Raw genomic sequence first — 22,794 nt, 5'->3', positions numbered from 1 at the left:
GCCCATTGGACTTGCAAACTTTATATGCCCCAGTACAGGGGAATGCCAGGGCCAAAAAGTGGGAGTGGGTGAGTAGGGGAGTGGGTGGGAGGGTATGGGGGACTTTTGGGACAGCATTGGAAATGTAAATGAGGAAAATACCTAATAAAAATATTTTAAAAAAAAAGAAAAGAAAAAAAAGGATATGTTATGTGTGAAAGAATCTATTTTCAATTTAAAAAGAAAAACTAAACTGAAAAATAAACAGAAAATCTGGTTTATTTTGAAGATATTTTTCATGTTATTATATATTTTATTATTTTTAAATTTTGATCATATTCTTCCCTCCCTCTAGTCCTTCAAGGTTCTCTATCCCTCTCAACCACCCAACTTTAACATTTTTCCTCTATGAACAACAAAAAAAAGCCAAAAACAGAACAACAACAACAATAACAAAACATCCAACTTGGAATTCCTCTGTGGCAAGAGGCTTTTGTTCACTTCATTCTAACACAAATGACAAAGAGGTCAGTCAACAAAACTGTGCCAGTATCTTACACATTTTAATAAATTGAGAAAGAAGTATATTTCTGTATTAGGGAGTCACATGGCAAGAAGACTGTGGTTAAAAGATGTTGTGGATATAGCTTGAGGGTAGACTAGAAAAAAATCAGAATCTCAGAGATTTTAAAAATATTTCTCATCCAAGAAAAGGACATTTGATCTGTTCTATGCTAACATTCTTGTAACTACAACCCTATGTATTAAATCTAAAATGAAAAACATGGTTTACATATGTCTGTCTATTAACTACTTGTATTACTGTTATATGAAACATGCTTCCCAATGTTATAAAACAGAAACAAAAATATGAATGCATCTTAACGCTATAATGTGTTGTATTGACCCTATAATGTATACGTTTGTATTCACATCATAAAATGGAACACATAGTTTTTTGTATTCAAATAATTAGTCCAAGGATAGGGTTTCATAGCTCCTGGCATACAAGTTGTCACAATTAAATTTTCTACCAGGTGAGGAATGTTGTAGATCATTATATTCCACAGTAGCTTTTACGTAAAGTTTGATTTATTATCACTACTGTAGTCTCTCCTCCACACTAAGGAACTAGGTCTCTTGTTGCTTTACTCTCTATGACACTGCCCAAACATTTTAATGTTTTTCTTTTCATCTCAGCTTTGCCTTATGTGTTGAAATAATAAGGCTAAAATATAGAATACCAAAATATTATTTAGTTAGTTATTAAGTTTTATTACTTTTATATTTTTTACAGTCCAGTCATTGCCCCTCTCCTTCTCTGCCCTCCCAGTTTCTTGCCCCATTCCTCCTCCCTTCTGTTTCCAAGAGGATGTCTCCTGCCCCTCAGCAGGCCTCCCCACTCCCTGGGGCCTCAAGTCTCTTGAGGGTTAGGCTCATCTTGTTCCACTGATGCCAGACCAGGCTGTCCTCCGCTGTATATGTTTGTGTTGGAGGAGGGTACTTGGAGGAAATCTAGTAAATGATGTTTGGTTGGTGGATCAGTGTATGAGAGACCTCAGGGCTCCAGGTTAGTTGAGACTGCTGGTCTTCCTATGGGGGTCACCCTCTTCCTCAACTTCTTCCAGAATTTTCCTAGTTCAACCACAGGGGCCAGCAGCTTCTGTCCATTGTTTGTGTGTAAGTCTCTGTGTCTGTCTCAGTCAGCTGCTTGTTGGACCTCTCAGAGGGCAGCCAAGCTAGGTTCTTGTCTGTAAGTACACAATAGCATCAGTAATAGTGTCCTGAATAGTTCTGAAGATCTTTAATTATCAATGTAATTTCGGTGGACTTTTCTCTCAATTGAAGGTGATTAAGTTACTTCTTTTCAGGAAGCATTTTTTTTTCACAATATTGTATTCCCATTGAAGGGGGTACAATTCTTAAAGTCAGATGCCCTTACATATGTGAATGCAAGTCAATAGACACAATTTAGGGTCAATTGGATTATTAACATATGGAAGCAGTCACAATACTACGATATTTATCTTTGAAAGCATGTTTTATATATTATTTCACTTTAATTTGTAGGCAGCATATAAGTATAAATTGTTTCCCAAATGAAGAAAAAATAGATATACACAGCTACAAGTTTGTAATATAACTCATTCCAACTCTCAAAGTTTGTTTAGGTAAAATAAACATTTCTCAAGGCTGACACATTCTGTAAAATATAATGGATATTGTTCATAAAATATCTTAAATTCAAGAAATGTATCTATGAAAATACATAATAAAACAAAGAATTAGTAAAAAGTTAAATATTTAATTGTATTATATATTTTACACACTGTATACATAGGGATATATATATATATATACACACATACAGACATATAACAGAAGAAGACAATGTATCCCCTTTAACAAGATTATAAGAAAATGGGGAGCTTCTGATAGAGGTTTTGTGAGCCAATTTATATCAGTTGGAAAAACGGTAATTTTAACCCCTATTTATCACTAAGCCATCTCTATAGTCACATAAGTGAACAGTTTTAAAGCACTTATCTTTCTTGTTACATAAAGTTATATTCAGTATTTCCAACAAAGTTGACATAGTTTAAAAAATACATAATAACGTGTTTTAATTGAAGCCGGTCAAATACAAAGAAATAACACAACATAATGAAAATACTGTGTGTTTCACATAAAATCCACCAAGGAAATCAGTAACACAAAGGATAATTCATCCAGGCAACATCATATATAATTCCATGCCACTAGAAATAAAATGAACAAGACTAGGAAAAGAAATAAAAAATATACTTTTACTTTCTAATTGTTCTAGAGAAATGGAAATTCCAAGAAAGACTTAGTAGCTTTAAGGGGTATTCTTTGCTTACCAGATGACACTTCATTATTATGGAGTTTATGTTTCCATGGGGAAGAGCAGACTGTCAAGAAACAGAGTCTCTTATGACATCATTAATCCTTCAGAGACAAGCAATCATGTCAGGAAAACTTCTTAAATTCCCACCTCAATATCATTGCATCAGACAAAAATTACAACACATGGGTAATACATTGAAATTGCAATGTGCAAATAATCAATGGAAGTAGATAAACATATAAAAGGATAACAACTTATTGTTCTTTACAGATCAATAGGTAAAGACAAATCAAAGGTGCTATACCTCAATATTTCTGGAAAAAACTAGATTATGAATTAGAATATTTTCCAAAGGATCAAGAATTATCAGCTCTAATAAACATTATATTCATGACACATTTGATTACAATCTTTTGTGGCTCCACCCATGTTTATTAAATATCTCTAATCAGCATGGTAGATTTATCTTGGACCTTTATGCACTAGAAATAGTAGTGTATGCTTAAGTTAAAGAAGGAATTCTCCTGTTTCTTAATCCCATCTCTTTTAGGTACTTTTAGGGCACTGTATATATGTTTCTGTCAAGCTCAATTCATTTAATAATGACTTCAGTATCCTTTCCTGATGGCCTAAATTTGATTAAACATCAGGTGAGGACTCTTCCTGGCTGCACAGATGAGATTCATTTCCAGGATGTCCCGTTTCTGTCAACAAATAATCTAAAAACGCATCATTCCTTACGCCTTATTCTACTTCGGGTGAACAAATTTCACATTGTGTGGAAATGTCAGCTATCTGTTAAATTGACAGCAAGGTGACTTGGATTTAATTTGCCATAGTCATATATTTCAGAAAAAAAGGACTCAGCAACAGATAACTTCAATCCTCAAACGTTAAATAGCATCTGGGAGAAGAGGATTTTGGATATCATTAAACTTAGTATTATCATTGAAAGGTAGATGAATGTTACAGTTTGGTTAAAACCCTTAGTATCATAGAACTAATATATAGAATATCTGAGTCACTATCTAATATTGACAAACTTCCTATGTATATTTGGTTCTTTCAGAAAAGTGTATAAAAGGCACACTCATGTATTTTTGAGTATGAGAACTTATAAATATAACAGAAAATAATTTAGCTTATTATATAAAGATATTGTATGTTTAGTATTCAAGGATATAAGCAATAGTGACTCTGCTATTTTCACTGTCAAATTAGTTCACTGTGTCATTGGGAAACATCTATTAAGTGTCCTTATTAAAGCGTTCAATAAGATATTTCAAAATGTAAATGCCATATTGACTGATCAAGTTCAGTCTTCCTTTATCTACTTTTTCTCTCTGCAATTACCAACTTCTAGCAACTTCTAAATCTATACAGATAGTTTTACTGTGTCAGATGAGAAAAAAAAACTCATTATAGTTTCATATCTGAGGTGGGATTATTTACCTAACAATAGGGTCTCTAGTTGCTTCCATTTTCTTTTAAACTATAGAACTTTACTATATTTTTGTAGTTGAACAACATTGTGTTATATTAATGTACCACACTCCGTTTTGACTATGAATCAAATCATTTCGTTGTGAATTTTTACATCATCATTTGTCTGCTTTCTCCAACTTGTTCCCAATTACTAGCATGAAGATTCCGAATGATGCCACAAAATTCTGAATCCATCATTGATTATACCCACTGGTGGTATTATGAAACTGTCTTCTCAGGGTGATGGGATTCAAGAGCTGAGGATCTAATAGTCAAAACTTGAATCTTTTGTTGGACAATTCTAGTTCAAAATTTGAAGTAAATCATTGGTCTATGTGATGCAAAGCATTATTAGCCATATGGCAGGAGCAACACTGTCAACTAGCCAGAGACCCCGGATCTCCTAGGGACTGGACCACCTAACAAAGAGTACACATGGATGGGACCATGACTCCAGCTACATATGTGGCAGAGGATGGCGTTGTTGGACATCAGTTGGAGGATTGACCCTTGGGCCTGAGGTGTTTCAGTGCCCCAGTGTAGGGGATTGCCTGGGTGTGAAGGTGGAAGTGGGTTGATGGGTAGGGTAGCACCCTCATAGAGGCAGGGGGAAGAAGATGGGGTAGGGGTTTTCCAGAGGGGAGACTTGGAAAGGGGATAACATTTGAAATGTTAATTTTTAAAAAATCCAATAAAAATATAAAATAAAATAAAGTAATTGCTTTAAAAAATCAGATTACTACATGAAAGAACTAGGAAATAACAATTTTAAAATCTCCTAGTGGTGATGTTTTCTTTTCATTTAATCTAGTTCCTATATTAACAGGAAAGGTTTTGCTGAAGTAATTATACCCTTTGAGAATTAAATCATGTTTAGTACTTAACTCACAGAAAATCAAACAAATTTGAAGAAGTAACTCAAATAAAAAGGTAAGAGAATTTCAAACTATTAGTAACAACTTGTAAAATGTTAAATTATAAAGTTTTCAGATAGCTCCATTATCTTAACTGCTATGACTTTGATGTAGGGCATATGGCCTTCAAGGACAGTCAGTGCAATGAAGATAAGATATTCTAGAAATAAAACAGAAATTCAAGATTAACTTGACTTTTTATAGATGTTGATGATAATGCAGATTGCAAATTTCCCTTAGTATTTTTGACAAATCAGAAGTAGAAAACATTAAACATTAAGTTGAAGTAATCTGTAAATGTACACACATGTATGTACATATATAATGTAGATTTTGTTGCTACTTGGTATTAATAGACAGTTTTATATTACCACCTGGCTTTCAGATGACATAATTTTTCCATGTGTTTGTGTGGTGTGTGTTTGTATATGGGATCATTAATAAAGTTGTTAAAACTTTCAGTGGAGTAAATTATTTGTATTTATCATTATATTTAACCAGCTATATTAAAAGTGTTTTTATAACTTTTAATTTTTTTCTCAAAAACTTAAATATATGTACTGATGTCATAAATAAACTGTTAAAATTAATAGATGAAGTATTCTGTCTACTTGTAATGGGTCCAACCTGCTGCCCTCTGAATCTCCTGATTCTGTATTCATGGGCACAACTATTGCCAGGTAAGTAATAATCAACAAAAGCATGTGTTTATTGGTAGCTATGTATGTAAATCATTTGCATTCTGCCTTATTGCCTGCCCGAGTTCCTAGCACCACATAAACCAGGTGTCATGAAGAACATCTATATCCAAGATCGTGAGAGGATGAAGCAGGTAAATCACATACCAATGTCCTGAACTGCATATAAACAAAGAAAATAATTTATTGGTATTGATCAAAGACAAGCTTTTTTTGTTATTCTTTCTAACATGTTATATTTTAACAGCTTAGTTATATACCATTTATATTATGTGCTCTCAATATTTAGAGATAATTTAAAGTATATACAAGGGTTACCATATTTCACTTGTATATAACATACTTTAGGGATTTTGTGTTCATGAAGGGTCCAGCACAGAGCCAATTTATAACAATCACAGACCCTGTTCTTTAGTTGTGAAATGTTATATTTTCATCCCACTGCTTTTATGATGTACAAAATTTGAATTTACAATATTAAAATGTATGGATTATGAAATAAAAACACACTTAAAAAAACATGTTACACCAAAATTTACATGGGTTCTAATAATTAGCCCCCCCTCCAAAAAAAAAAAAAGATTTCAAGAACAACCAAAACCCACAATGGGTAAAAGCACTTTCAATGAAGCCTGACAACTGACTTTGATCCCACGGCCCACATGATGAAAAGAAAGAACTAACTCACACTAACTGTGTTCTGACTTCTTTCTGTACAGGTTACTACATGATATGCATATGCATATTCACATGGGCACATGCACACACATATAGACAAGGACAAGTATCTGCTTCCTTGTTCTCCACCTCCCCTATTACCACCACTAGGTCTACTATTCATTTATATATTAATTTATTAATTTATTTATAGGCATGCTTTCAATGCATACCCCTACAGGCCCAGGAACACACAATGTGATCCAGGATTCTGGACTCAAACTCCTCAAAGAGAAATCACCATTTTTCTGTTCCCAAGTACTGCGATTCAGTGTGGGTGTGGATGTGGGTGTGGGTGTGGGTGTGAGTGTGTGTTTGTGTGTGTGTTGTACTTGTGTGTGTGTTTTGTACATGTGTGTATGTGTGTGTGTGTGTGTTTATATGAGCCCACGTGTGTCATCATGAGTAGATAGATGTTAGAGGATAACGCAAAATCTTGCTTCTCTCCTATCATTTGGTTCACCAGGTTCCAGATTTCACCCATCACCCTTGTCATCAGTTGTCTTTATCTACTGAGAAATCTTGATCACCATGCCTGAATTACTTTGATACCAGCTCTTGTATTTCTGTTATTGCTCTAAAGAAAATCTTGCTAACATATTAAGAATTGTATGACACATCTTTTGTACATTCCCTTGCCTTACCACAAAGCAAATTAGAGTATTATTCTCCAATTAACAAAACAAAACAGAACATGTATCTCTTCAGCAATCATCACATAATTTTTATATTTGAAGTAGAGTTTTCAAAAGATTGGAGAAACACAAAGTAACATAAAGGCATGTCACCTGTTCAGATTATAAATTGACCTCTTAGAATGCTTATTTTATTTTTTATTTTTATTTTTATCATAGAATGCTCCATATTTAGGACTATGTCATATAGTACGTGATTTGATACAAACTAAAATTTAAAGTTATATTTACGGTTATAGAGTAATTTACTGGTTTTAGGCAGAACATTTTATGCTGTATGTCTATATTTACAAACCCTTGGAAGATAATTTCAATGTAAATAAAGACTGTGAATAACCATATGTTTTGTTATAAAATTAAAAATTCAATAGTAGAGACGAAGATGAAGAGAGATACGGAGAAGAGAGGAAAGAACAAGAGAGAGATAATGAGACATATAGAAAATAAATATAAATCATTATGTATAAGTGAATAACTATGTGCTCACATGTATGTAATATGCATACATACATATGTATGAGCATGAATATATATATATATCAATATATATATGGATTTCCTTTTCATGTGTTATTATATTTTGCTGTGCATGCTGTTCAAATTTCCTAAAACATTTTTTGAAATCTGAGATGGTGTAAGATGAAGAAACACAATGTGCTGATTGAATGTATTAGTTTGTTATTTTTATTGTAGTACTTCGTTTTTGTTTATTTGTTTTGTTTTGTTTTGTTTTGTTTCCTTTGTTATGTTATTTACAGCAAGTAGGTTAACAGAGAAGGAGCAAATAATCAGCTTACATGAAAATATGTTGAATATATTTTCTGTGTCAAAATAAGAACTTAATAAATAACTTGATGTTGGTGCCTGTTATTTTGAATAATTACTTCATTATTTACTTTGTGTGTGCTTTTTTGAAAGCACGTGTGTGTATGTGTGTGTGTTTGTGTGTGCATGTGTGTAATATGTGCAGATGCTCAGTGTTTACTAAAGAAAGCATTGGAATCTCAGTAGTTCTAGTCATAAACAATTCTGTATTGGTAGATATGTGTTCTGGATTTGAATTTGAGTTTTCTGAAAGGACAGAAACTCCTGAGCTTCTTCTAGGGTGCCAAGTTGTAGCCTTTTAAAATGGCATCCTACTAACCACTTTTGCAAACATGTCTTTAAATTTTAATTAAGCATATGTGAAAATAGGACCAATAATAACAGAAAAAGATCAAGGTGTCCAAATTTTTGGCATTTTCAGTATGAAGTGGTGTTCTGTTTCTGAACTTCGGGTAAGCAGAGGCAGGATGTTCTCCCAACCCTTTCTCTCCTTGTTAGTGGCTGATGATGGTAAATGTAAGGACTTGGAGAGTTGGAAAGTTATAGGTTGTCTGCCAAGGGACTAAGTCTAAAACCAATGCAAAACAGAAAACTCAAGCACCCTATTATTAATTATGTAGAAGCTCTGGGTCATAAACCAATAGGATGCAGAGTTTGGGAAAGGGCATGTTCTGGTTACTGGAAAAAGAGACCTGAAATTTCTTAGGGTCAGGGATATAAGATTAAAACCATTGCCATATACTTTGCCACATGGCACAACATTCACTTGTATCTTTTCTCCATATTGGCATCCCTGCCTATAGAACTATGTGTAAAAAACTGCTTTCTAAAAACTAATAATGAATGAATGAATGAAGTCTACTTGAAAGCAGAACATAGATATTTTGTCAGCCTGCTTAAGTAGGGCCATTTCACTTATTTTAAAATTAAATGAAACACTATCTACAGAGAACTCCATCTTATAGTTTTATGGAAAGTGATGTTAGTAGAAATTGGGATGTAGAAGCTAGTTTTAAATGCTGATTAGTTTATATGACATTACAAATGATAACATGATTACTTATAAGAATGAGAATGATAAATGAGATGAAGTCTCTGAGCTGTCTGGATACTCACTGCTCCAGCCCCATATGTAGCAGAGGATGGCTTTGTAGGACATCAATGGGAGGAGAGGCCCTTGGTCCTGTGAAGGCTCAATGCCCCAGTGTAGGGGAATGCAAGGACAGGGAAGCAGGAGTGGGTAGGTTGGTGAGCCGGGGGAAGAGGGATGGGATAGGGAGTTTTCTGAGGGGAAATGTGGAAAGTGGACAATATTTGACATGTAAATAAAAAAATATCTAATTTTTTTAAAAGACTAGAGTAATGAAAGACAGTAATGGACACAGAGTTAGAAGAAAATCAGTTTCAGTTAGGTAAAGAATTTCCTCAACATACTGGACAGTTATTGTAAAAAGAGGTCACTAACACTTGCAAATGCACCAAGGAACTGCTGTCCCTGTAAGTTTTTTGTTTTTTGTTTTTTTTGTTTTTTTTTGGTTTTTTTTGTTTGTTTGTTTGTTTTTGACTACTGAAATGCATGGTATAGTCTGCATCCTACATGAAAGCCGCACAGCTAGCTGTAATGTGCCAAGTACATCTTTTGATGAATAGACTTGCTATTGATCACAGTTGACACTTTTGCTCAACAAAGGATCAACATATTCAAATTGCCTTTTCTTCCACAACAGAAGCAGTGTTCTTGCTTTTCTGTGTTTTGCCTATGATGCACACTTTTAAATTGTTTTCTCTAAGTTGTTCATAGTCATGTGTTTAAAATTGCTGGTCTCTAACTGCTAGGTGTACAGGTTTTGATAAGCAGGAAATTTCTCAGTTTCTCTTAGACATAATCTTGTGGTTGATATATATGATACATGAGACACCATATATATATTTGAAGTCCATCATCAGAAGAAGCCCAGGTGCATGTGGCAATATCAAGACAGGAGACTGTACCATAGTTTTCATCAAGGTTTTATATTTAACATAATTATTGAGAGTGTTCATAAGTAAAGAGAATTGGATCTTATTAACTGTTCTTTTCACTCTAGTGTGTTGGAAATATATATTTACGGTCAATTTTTCAAGAACCTACTTTTTCACGCTTATCATAACCTCAGACATTATATTATTGAGCAAAATTATTTATCTGTGAATATTATTGACGGTCCTATCATCAAAAACTTTAACATTATCAAATTTGACTTTATTTTCACTTCAACTGACTGCAAAGGAGAGGACAATGTACAGTTTTAGTGATGTTTGTGTGCTTAAACTTTCTCCAGTCCCAGTCAGGGAAGCACTTGTGTTGTCTATTCTCGGAGCTTATCAGAAGCTCTCTGAAGTGTTTGTTTAAGCAGTAACAATGGAGAAACACATTCCGGGAACATATTAGCTGGTATCTTCTCCAGATGGCAGTCACACTATTAGCAGCAGGGAAGCACACTTAAGCACCCAGCTTGCATCCAATCCAGTGCAAAGATACTCTAAGAGAATATCTAAGTTAGGTCATCAATTAAACTCACTCTGAGGTGCTATTAAGGTATAATATATTGTCAGTTCAGCTAAATTACACTCCTATGCACAAAGGCTTCATTTGTCTTCTGTCTTTAGCTCCCCCTGTTGGCAATATCACGCTGTTTACCTACTGCATATGGAATAGTACTCAAACATTGGCAAATAACTCATCACCTGCAAGGTCAACCCGTCTTCATATTTCTGTCCAGATGCTGTGAGTTCCAACTTTTTACACCATCTCTCACAATTGAAATACATTGGTAATAAATACATTCAGGGAGAGTATTGCCTCATTTAGAAGCCAAGTGAATTCTCTATCAGCATCTCTTATATTTCAGATCAGTCCTTCATATAAATCTTCATGAAACATGGGTGGTTTTCATCTCTGAGAGTGTTAATGTCTAGCTGCAGTTTAAAATATTATATTGTGAGCGTTTTATTCAGAAGTCACTGCAGTTGATTAATCCTCCAGGAAACTTCGTGGGCAGTGAGTGGAGATGAATTCTAATGCTTTTGTGTGAACCTTCTTTGTTTTATCAGGTAAATTTGAAAACTGAATCCAGTATGAATAAACTTATGAGTTAATCCCACAGTGTCAGAGCTTGTGAGATGTAAGATATTAATGTTAACTCTCCATTTTATTAGTAATCTGCTGGGAATATACATGTTTCAAAAATATACTGACAAATACCACAGCTCAAACACAAAATGAAATTTCATTGTTTCTTCACATCTGTCAAAGCAAATTAGAAACATGTAAATCATAAAAGCAGCTATATTTCTCCATAACGTCATTTCCTGCTCCAGTTTTCTTATAGATCACAAGACAAAGAACTTCCCATTAACCAGCTGCTACTAGCAAAACTGTCTGTAAGCATATTCTTTATAACACTATGGGCATATGTTGATTTTAAAATTGATAGTTTCCCAAACCTCTAATATAGTATAGAAACCACATACCCATTCTGATCAAAGTTTCTTCTAATGGGGTGGGTGCTGAATGCTAAAATTGGAATTATAATCCTCTTTGATTAGCTGAATTGGTATTTATTGGTAAATATTTCTTCTGTTCATGGGACTTTATAAACACTATATGTTTATGATTGAAGGACAACTTTGTTTAAATTTATTTATATTTTATCTTTGTAGACAGATAGTAAATTATATTAAATGATAAATTTTTCTTTAATTTTCAAGTATGATTTTTCTGAATTTGCTTGCATCTTTCATCGTATTTACCTTAATTTAAGCTAAACTTATTTATAACTATATTAAATGTAATGTGTGTTAGTATATTAATCATGAGATGCTTCCATACTTGTATATTATATTAATAACTTAGATAAATATGGAGTTCCTTAAATAATTATCACTTAATATTATGAAAACTTTTCAATCATTTTTGGACTCTTGAAATAAATATTAATTTATGATCATATTCTCTCCATGGTGAAAAAAATCACACCATAATGCCTTAATTATGACTAATTCTGTGTTTCTACACCACACTTATCTTGTTTTCATCCCTACCTTTACCTAATTCCTCCCAGCTTCTCAGAACTCCTCTCTACCCTTCATTTATAGCAGATTCATTTTGATGCTACTTGATTGGTGTAGATTATGTAATTTCAAACTATGCAATTTGTAGTCCTACTTGAAGTATATAGTAGCTAAAAGTTAATCAGGGAGAATCAAGATTTTTCACATGCTATTCTCTGATAAAATATCTTCCTCTTTTATTCCTATTTTTGATGTTGTGGTCTAGCTGACATCTCTTGTGTCTTAAGTTCCCATATGGTATAGAGACATATGTTGTGATACCAGCTATGAGGTTTAAAGCTCTGTTATTTAATATTAATAGAACTCTTTGCTAAAAATATGTACAACTCTATAATTTTATCATGTTTTCAAAACTTTTAGGAAGGTCTGTTAATGTATTATTGCCTTCCATTATATTTGCCTAAAATAATATCATAAAATAAAGGGGAACTGTATGCAGTTATTTTAATATCTAAAAACATGACTATTCATTGTAACTGAGAAAATATATAAGCTTGTAATTTTGACACACATATGATAGATATCACCCAATCATAAATGATTAGGAATGTAATGACCCAGATTATTTTCACTTCACAAGACAAGATGAATAATACACATTTTCATACTCAATTAATTCAGAAGACTCAGGTACCATTTACTAAATTAATACTTAAATGAACTAAATGAATATGCTAAGATCAAAGTAAATTTGATGTTATGAGCATCTGCTTGTTAATCTTATTATCACATATTTTCCTGATTCTTATTTTTCTTAGATAATGTTCTATTGCTGTGAGGAGACACCAAGAGCAAGATAACTTAACAGGAAGCAGTTAATTGGGGGCATGCTTACAGTCTCAGAAAATTGGATCATGAGCCTCATGACGCAGAACATAGCAACAGGAAGGGAGACATTATGCTTGAGCAGTAGCAAAGGACTCACAGTTAATCTGCAAGTGTCAGGCAGAGAGAGAACTTGAGAATTGGCTTGGCATGGGTTTTTGACACATCAAAGCCCATCTCCAGTGACACACTTCCTCCAAGAACCCTACATGTCCTCTGATATATACCTCCTAATCCTCCCCATACCATTCCACTATCTGGGGACCAAACATTTATCCATGTGATCTGCCAGGCCATTTGTGTTCAAATTATCACAATATACTGCATATTATTTTTTAATAAAAATTTTCTTGTATATTGTGCATTGCTACAAACATGAGTTGAACAAGTTCATAGAAATAAGAATAAAACTATCACTTATAACAATATGTTAACAAATAATAATTGACAAAGTAAGCCTATCAAATTAAAAGGAAAATTAAAATCATTTAGAGCAATAAACTAATATGTAGGAGAGGATTTTCTAGCACAGCATAATGAGAAAGTACTATCAGACATTGGTCATTAATTCAATAAGGATTCTAAATTTTTTCCTATTCTCTTTACTATTTATTTTGTTAATGTGACACATAATTTCTTAGAATCTTATGATATATTTTTTTTATCAAACTTGTCATTATAAGCTGGAAACATTTTGCTTAGTATTTATATTATATATCAGATGATATCTTTTCCTCTAAGCACATCAAACTTAAGTTACAACTGCTTTAGTTAAGAATTTTATATCATGTTAAATTGGGAGATCAAAAAGAAACTGACTTGACATATATTATCAAAATGAAGGAAGTTAAATATTAATTAGCTTAACTTACAAATAACCATAACCTATAATTTGAGATGAAAATATTTTTCATTTGTTGGTTTGCTCGGCTCTATACTTTGTCCTATCTGGAATCTTTATTTAGTGAGAATTTCTTTATGGCAATGGTATAGTATTACAAATGTTATAGTACTAAATAACACTAAGACCTCTAGAAACAAGCACAGTTGGTGTCCATTGTTCAGCAATAATATCCTAATATTCACAAAAGATCTGCTGAGTATATAATAGCAACTGAGTACTACTGTTCAGAAAATCCAGTCATTATAAGAATAAAACTGCCAAAGTAAGCAAGAAGAAAATTTGTTGTTCCACCCAGGTACAATTGTAGTGCCTTGACTGATAATCTCCATTGTGCCATAGAAGTGGTGCAAGCCAAGCAATTGGGATTAAGGCCAAGCAATGTGAAAGAACAATAGAGAAGAGGTTGTACAATGACTTTGGCTTGTGTTTCTACTAGATTGCACTTGTTCCACTCTACTTTGAGCTCATTTCTATGATTTTATTATAATAGTCAAATAGGTAAATGGACAACACTAAGATTAGCTACAGTATTTTATAGCTGAACATGAAGTATTAATTGACACCTTATAATTTTGTTTTCTACAACTAGTTCTAGATTTGGATGGATAATAATTGAAGATTTGATAGATTAAGGAGAAGAGGATCATAAATATCAGTTTCATGAGATGTTGTAGATTTATGTTACCAAATTATCTATCTATATTCACTACTAATTAATCTTATCACTTTATTAGAGATACATTTATTTCATTCAGAATTATGTGAATTTACTACACATAACCTGAGTTTAGGGATTGTGATTTTTACTGAGCTTAACTCTCAGATGCATCACTATATATATATATATATATATATATATATATATATATATATATATATATATATATATATATATAATTAAGCAAACAAGGGCAAGTAGCTTTAATGTGTGAAGAGAAGATCTGAATATTAACATATGCATTCGTTTAATCTTTCTATACTCACCATTCTTAATTTATAGTATCCACAGACATAGGGAGTCTGTACATATTGATTGTGAAATCTCAAACACTAGCAAAATGGATCTTAAATTTCTACTTCATAGCTTTTCTAATCTTGCTTATTTGAGATAAGTTTCAATGAAAGTCGTGGGACACCTATCTGCAGTAATGATGGTAAAGATGAGTGGAGCATAGCACAAGCCTTCTAACTTTTTCAAAATAGTGGATGAAGTGAGCCCCCTGCAGATATTCAGAGGACCTGTGGAAATGAATTGTATTTCCCATTATATATAACAATTTCTCCATCTCTTTCAGATGTTTCCTGTTCCCTCTCCTTATGGCTTCATTTTGTTTTATCTCCCAAAGCAAATTTATGCCCCTGAAGCCCTGTCTCATGCTGTGCTTTTGGTGAACTCAAAGAGTAATAGTTATAATAATCTATAATATGTATTATCCCAATTCTTTCAAGTAGTATTTTATTCTTACTTGAAAGACTTTGAATTGGTGGTAGAAATAACTGCGGGAAATATATGACTCCCTTTATCTTCTGTGTTTTATTAGAGTCTGAAAACACTGACGGAATTATGCTTGGTTATTTGGAGAGGGCGGAGAAAGCAAAAGTGAAACTAATGGAAGTCAGGATTGAGGGCTATAATATTTCTGGTTCAATGTGAAGAAACTCATGTTACCACTTGGTAATGCATGAGAGTGTGTTCACTTCAATGAACATGTCTACATTGTAGAGTTAAGCACATTTACAACACAGCAAGTATTTTTAGTTTATACCCCATTGACATTAAGTGAGTCCAGAAGTTTAAATGCCTGAAATTTTGTAGTGAAAATATTTAAGATTAAAGCATTTTTCACTAAAACACACAGATATTTATAGAAAGAAATGTTGGAATGTGTTTATTAATAATTAATCATATGTTATTAACTATATAGTATTTAATCAGAATTTCATTAATTTGGTACAATAAATCGGAGTTTTTGGATTGAGATTTACTGAGTTTGACTCTTAGATTCATCACTTCCTCTCAGAAACAATTTTGAAATTGATGTCTCTGCTTTTATGTGTGCCAGCCATGTTTTTTTTTTTTTTTTGTGGTAGTCAATATAAAAGCATAAAAAAGATAGTTTTCACTCCATTTCAGATAGATTATTTGGTTAAAATTCTCAATTTTTTTATAAATTTAATCCAAATTATAACTTATTGCTTTATGCTAGATTTTTCAGCTCTAGGTTTATTCAATTTAACATTGGGATATTTCAGTACTTAATGACTGGTCATTTTACTTGGCAGTATTTTTTATTAATTTTTATATATAAGATATGCATATATATATAATAAAATACATTAAAATTAGTATGAGGTAAATTGCAATGTTCAAAACTGCGGTATAAACTTTGAGATTTTATTTAAATTGACAGTTTGATTTTAACAGTAGGAGTCATAGCCCAGTGGACTACCTGCCACTGCAGAATGTTTCCTGCACAAGTTCACACTGTACCCTGACTGACACATTGCCGACATTAGTGCCCACGTTTCTCAGGAAACATTTTAATCTAATCAGAAGATCACACATTTTTCCTAATTTAACTCAAGGTCATAGTGCACATCTGACTAGGAAGTCAGTTAGGAGAACATGGATTTGGTGTATGCTCATGTTTTTCACTAGAGAGCACAAGTAAGCACAAAGACCATTGCTCCTGTTCAGGAACAAAGCTACACAGGATCAGGTTCTCAAGGAGCGGTATTTATTTTCATTGTAAGACACAGAAAAACTTGCCACAAGATTTTCTTGTGTATTTAAAGTATCATGCATATATTTGCAAATATATCATCATAATGTAACATATTTTATTTCACTGAGAGCATTATAAATTATATATATAATGTATATATTTTAATGCATTTTGTAATATATTACTTATATATCTAAAAATTAACAAATACTTCTGTCAAATAAATTATGTCTACTCATTAAATGTTGAAATATTCCAATATTATTGATGTTTTTATATAAGGAAGTCATCTAAACATAACCCTAAATCTGATAAATTTAATGTAATTCAATAGCACACACACACACACACACACACACACACACATATATATATATATATATATGATACATATAATTAGAATAAGCATCTTGTATATTCTATCCTCTCAGGTACTTTGCAGAAGGTGAACAGATGATGTGTTCAGTTGTTTACTTGATCACTTGTTTATAATTCTGCCATTAGGCTCTTACAGCTTTTTTTATTTTACATTTATATGAGAGTAACTGACCCTGACCCTGGAATTAATGACTCTTTGCACATTTTTCTATAGACAAGGAAAATATACTTATTTTAAAATCTTTGTACAGGAATTTTTAAAATGTTGATGACTATAGTGTATGAGTGTAAATCACTTTGTGTGGTTATCCTATTAAAACAAAGAATATTGCATATATATGTATATGATCAGAATGGAATAAGAGTAGAGTAGCCAGTGTGGTAGGATATTTGGCAAGAAGATATATAAAAAAGACAATAGACAATATGCTGAAACACTAACCTAAAATTCAATAATGATAACACCATAGAAAAAAATAAAGTAGATTTTAAAATGAGGGGAAGCATTGGGAAGTGACAAACAAGGTTACAACCTTAGTTAAACTGAGAGATATTAGGTAGAATATATCAATTAAGAAACTGGAAACATGAATGAAAGACAAAAGAAAAAGGCTGAGCACAAGAACCTAATATAGAAGCCTTATCACTGGGAGAGAGTGGGAAGGAAAAGAAAGATAAGGGCATAAGGACAGGCAAGATGAAAGAAATCAATCCCACCAGGGATGTGCGTCTTGTCAGTTATAGGTGGGAGAGATGTTTCATTTCAGACAACAGGAAATGAAAGCATCACAGGTAAGTGCTGAATGACCACCGCACCAAGGGTTTAAATGAAACCGAGTGACCATACTGATAGTAAACAGAAAAGAGAAATAAAAAGCCATCATGTATTCCTGACGCAGGTGTTATTTAGTTTGGCATCTACATAGAATTACATTTTCAGAAAAAAATATATATTACAGATGATATATGAGAATGAAATAAATTCACTTTGCCATTCCAAAGAGTACAGCTTTTAAATAAAATTAAATGTGTTGTGAGATATAAATTGCTTTTAAAAAATACTTTTCAGATATATTAGGTATACTCTTGACCTATTGGATCCCTTGGTGTCCTGAGACTGAGGGAAGGGAACTATCCAAAGCATAACTTCCTTTCTTCAGAAGTTCATTCCTTCCCAGACACACAGGCACACATGCTATTTTATATGTGTCAGTGTGCTTGGCCCTAGGAATCTACAAATGAATTAGATGCAGAGTTTCTATCTTAAAGCTGTGAAGTTAAAAGAAACAAGTGAACAAAGCCATGGTGGTCAGAGATAAGGAGTAACGATCATTAAAGCCAATGATAAATGTTCTGAATGATTCATGCAAGAAGAGTGTGTGGAATGGAGAGATTTGGGACAGGATAACATTCCAAACAGGAGGAGAGGGCAGCAAAAAAGCAAAGGGATAAGAGAGCATCTGAGAAAGCACAGACCTCATTCTATTTACATTTCAATGAAGAACAGACTGATACTTATTAATGGATCATTGAAAATTATTGTCCATTCATACCTTTTGTGTTTATTATTTACGATGAGTTTCGACATTATTATTTAAAAGGAAATGCTACACAGTCAGCAGTGGTTTTGTTTTGTTTTTGTTTTTGTTATTTTAACTGAAAGTGAAAACAGACAGTATCACATTAGAATGAAAGATTTAAAGTGAAAAACTGTCACCTTTCCCTGAAATTAACTTATCATCCTGAACTTCACACAGAAATGCAGTCATCACAAAACAGCCAACACACACACACACACACACACACTCTCCATATCACACAGTTAAAGACAGAGAGAGCTATCCTTAAGCTCCTTAGACCATCAAACCTCATCCTGGATACATGCATAAAAATGCATTCATTTTGTAAAGTTCCAAATTTTATTAAAATATAAGAAAAGATTCAGCTTCCAGGGACAAAGACCCAGATTTCTACCTATTTCTGTCTGCTTTTCCATCTATCTTAATGTCATTTGTCTTCTTTGCTGTGACTTTCTCTGACTCACAGCATGCACTTTTCCTATTCTATTTGACTTTGTGTGTCTACTACTGTGAAACCTTCTAAGTCTCTGAGCTAGTGACTAAGACAGGCATAGCATGCCCAAAATAGACTAAATTTAGTCAGTGTTCTTTCTGTCCAAATTTCTAAGATTTGACCTCCAGTGCCTTAAAATATTCAGTTTTAGCAAACCTGCAATTATATTTTCTACCTCTTATTTGGAGATATAAGTCTTGTCTCACTATATTGCATGTCTTACAAGTGAAGCTTGTCTATATCAAGAACCTGGGAACTGTGCCTTTGAACTGAAGTATACAAGAACAATATAACCCACAGTATACCAGTAGGAAGACAGGCATCTACCTTAATTTTTTTTTTGAGACAGTGTTTCTCTGTGTAGCCCTGGCTGTCCTGGAACCCACTTTGTAGACCAGGTTGGTCTTGAATTCAGAAATCTGCCTGTCTCTGCCTCCCGAGTGCTGGGATTAAAGTCGTGTGCCACCAAGCCTGGCTTAATACTTATTAAGGAGGAAAATACTATAATTGCATTGTAAATCACTTTGCTAATGTCCGCAAATAGACTTCTGTTAGCATATTCTAGCAATAAACATAGAACCTTAAATGTAAAAATTTTAAATAAAGATTTAAAGAAAAACATTCCCCCTTATGTTTCAGAAAAACTGAGTTCAGGTCCAATGGGATCTTCACTATAGTAGTGGCACTAATAAAATCTGTCTGCCTAAACCATTTGGTTCAATGATTCTTTGGGCACAAAATAGACTGTTTACCCAAAAAAGATTCCTCATCATAATTTCAAAAACCTATAAATATGTCATCTTATATCTTGATAGGAAGTTGATAGATATAATTACATTACAGATTTAAAATAAAGAAATTGATTTTGGATTACCCAGGGTGGTCAAATCCAATCACCAGAGTGACTAGATTCTACAACATCTGCCTACAACAAAGAGCTCATTGAACTACTTCCGATTTGTGAACTATTGGATTATGAGGTCACCCATAAACCTTATAGAAGTACTAAATTCTCCACCTGGAAAGACATCTAATAAAGATTCATAATTACTCTCCTCACATTAAGGAGCAACTTGGATTGGGTTTGTACATACTATATATCTTGTTAGTAATTTTTCAGAAGGCTCTGAAAAGTCAGACACTATGTCATAGTCATGGCTGTAGGTAGCTGCTTTTAAACACCCATTAATCCTCATTCTGCTAAGCCATGGCCTTGAAAGTAAAGTCACAGCTCAGAAAGCATTGTAATGAATGAAGAAAAAAAAAAAAAAAACAACATGAGCAACTCTGTCCATGAAAGATAATTATTTTCATAACAACTGGTGCTGTTATAATCTGCTCAGTTGATAACTCCTGTAGTTTATCTTAAACTATCATTGTAGATTAAAATAATTAAGCAGATTAAAATAATTCAGTAAATCTTAAACCCATCTTTAAAAGAAGCATTGTTTTCCTTGCTTTTGCTGTGAGCATTGAATGGTGACTTATTTACCCTCATAAGAGTCCTCAAACCATGAGAGAACAAGATCCAGAGTCAATTCCAGCAAGATAGTCATGAATAACCTAATAAAATATTCTATCACATAACATCCTCTTGATTGTAAAGGCTAAATTTCAATGTAACACATAAGCAAGGTTAATGATATACCACGGAAATATCTCAGTAACAACATACAATGGTTAATTGTCAATGTTGTAGATCTTTTATAATGTAATAGGCTCAAGCAATTGTGAAATATGATACATTATTTATCATGTTAATTTGAAATTTAACATAGGATATACACATGCTGAATTCATTATTAGAGTTTTGTGTTGTCACATTCTTCATTCCTTCCATAAACACCATGTGGATCCATCAAATCTGCAAAAACAAAGTCTACACCTTCATTGCTTTAAATGAAAGTTAAGTGATTTTCATAACTTTTGCATTTGCTTTGCTTTTTATTCCAGTCTGGAAAGTATGTGAATTAACTGCTAAGCAGGGATCTGTCATCTGTGGGAGCAGTTCATTGGGTAAACACGTGTAGACTATAATAACAGCATTCCTTATTAATTTAACATAGCCTAGTGGAGCTAATTAGCTTATTTAATTAGTTGATATTGTTATCCATTTATTAATTGTTAAGTTTTGTAATATTACCTAAGTTATCAGAAGAGATTAAATGTGATCTTCATGTTTTTGCCAGCAAAAGCTTGGTAATTGCTAAAATTGGCAATCACTATAGCAATGGAACTGTGTTAAATGATGCCTTGTGATTAATGATGATACATGATTGAATTTAGCCAGGTTAGTCATTATGTCAAACCTAGAAGCTATTACTCTCATATCCCCTCAGCAAAAATGCACGTCTTTTTTTTTTTTTTTCTTTTTACTTTAGAGGAAACCATATAGCCCCAAGGTTTTTTAGCCACAGATTTGTAGAACAGACATAAAAAAGTGATTGTGGATACATAAAATGGGCAATTATAGAAGTTATAATAGATCCTGAAAAGACTGCATGATAAAATGGGACAATGTTGGAGATGGACTTTTTGCTGAATGAAATCTATATTATGAGAATTTTCAGATAAGAAATGATAGATTCTTATTTGATGGTGTTATTTGAGATAAAATATTAACATAGTTATAAAGCTGTCCCAGGAGATGGAGAAAGGATTCAATAGTATATTTTGTTTGAGGAGGCTTTGTCTTTCTCTCTAATATTCATTAAAACTCCTTGTTCCATCATGTTTTCTTCTATAATGTTTAAGTAGATACATAAGAGAAGAACCATGTCAGCATAAACTATAGCCCCTTAAACCATGTATTAAATTGAGTTGTTCCTCTCAACTTGTGCTTGTTCTTTGGACAGATAAATATCAGAATGACAACTACAATCCTAGTGAACCAACCAAACAACCCACGAATTACAGCAAACAGCAAGAACAGACAATTAACTATTAATATATATAAAATGTAAAGCAAGAAATATAAGGCTGAACAATAAATGTCTTCCAAGATGAAGAAAAACACAGATAATGAAGACTCACAAGGAAAGTATCACTGGAAAATGTATATACGAAAAAATAAATACAAGGAAAGAAACACAAAAGTTTAAACTTTAAAGCAACAAAGAAAAGATATAAGAAAATAGAACAGGAAAAGTTCATAAACAATTCCAATCTCAGAATGCACAGACAGATTCTTATACTCTTCCTTTTTTTTTAAAAAAAAATTTTTTTTAAATTATTTATTTATTTTTAATTAGGTATTTTCTTCATTTACATTTCAAATGCTATCCCCAAACTCCCCCAGACCCTCCTCTCCCCCACCCCCCTATCCACCCACTCCCACTTCTTGGCCCTGGCATTCCCTTGTACTGAGGCATATAAAGTTTGCAAGACCAAGGGGCCTCTCTTCCCAATGATGGCAGAATAAGCCATCTTCTGATACATATGCAGCTAGAGACACGAGCTCCGGGGGTACTTGTTAGTTCATATTTTTTTTCCACCTATAGGGTTGCAGACCCCTTTAGCTCCTTGGGTGATTTCTCTAGCTGCTCCATTGGGGGCCCTGTTTTCCATCCAATAGCTGACTGTGAGCATCCACT

The sequence above is a fragment of the Mus caroli genome, chromosome 14, assembly GCF_900094665.2.
Source record: "Mus caroli chromosome 14, CAROLI_EIJ_v1.1, whole genome shotgun sequence".
NCBI lineage: Eukaryota > Metazoa > Chordata > Mammalia > Rodentia > Muridae > Mus > Mus caroli.
Note: the sequence above shows the minus strand (reverse complement) of the source record.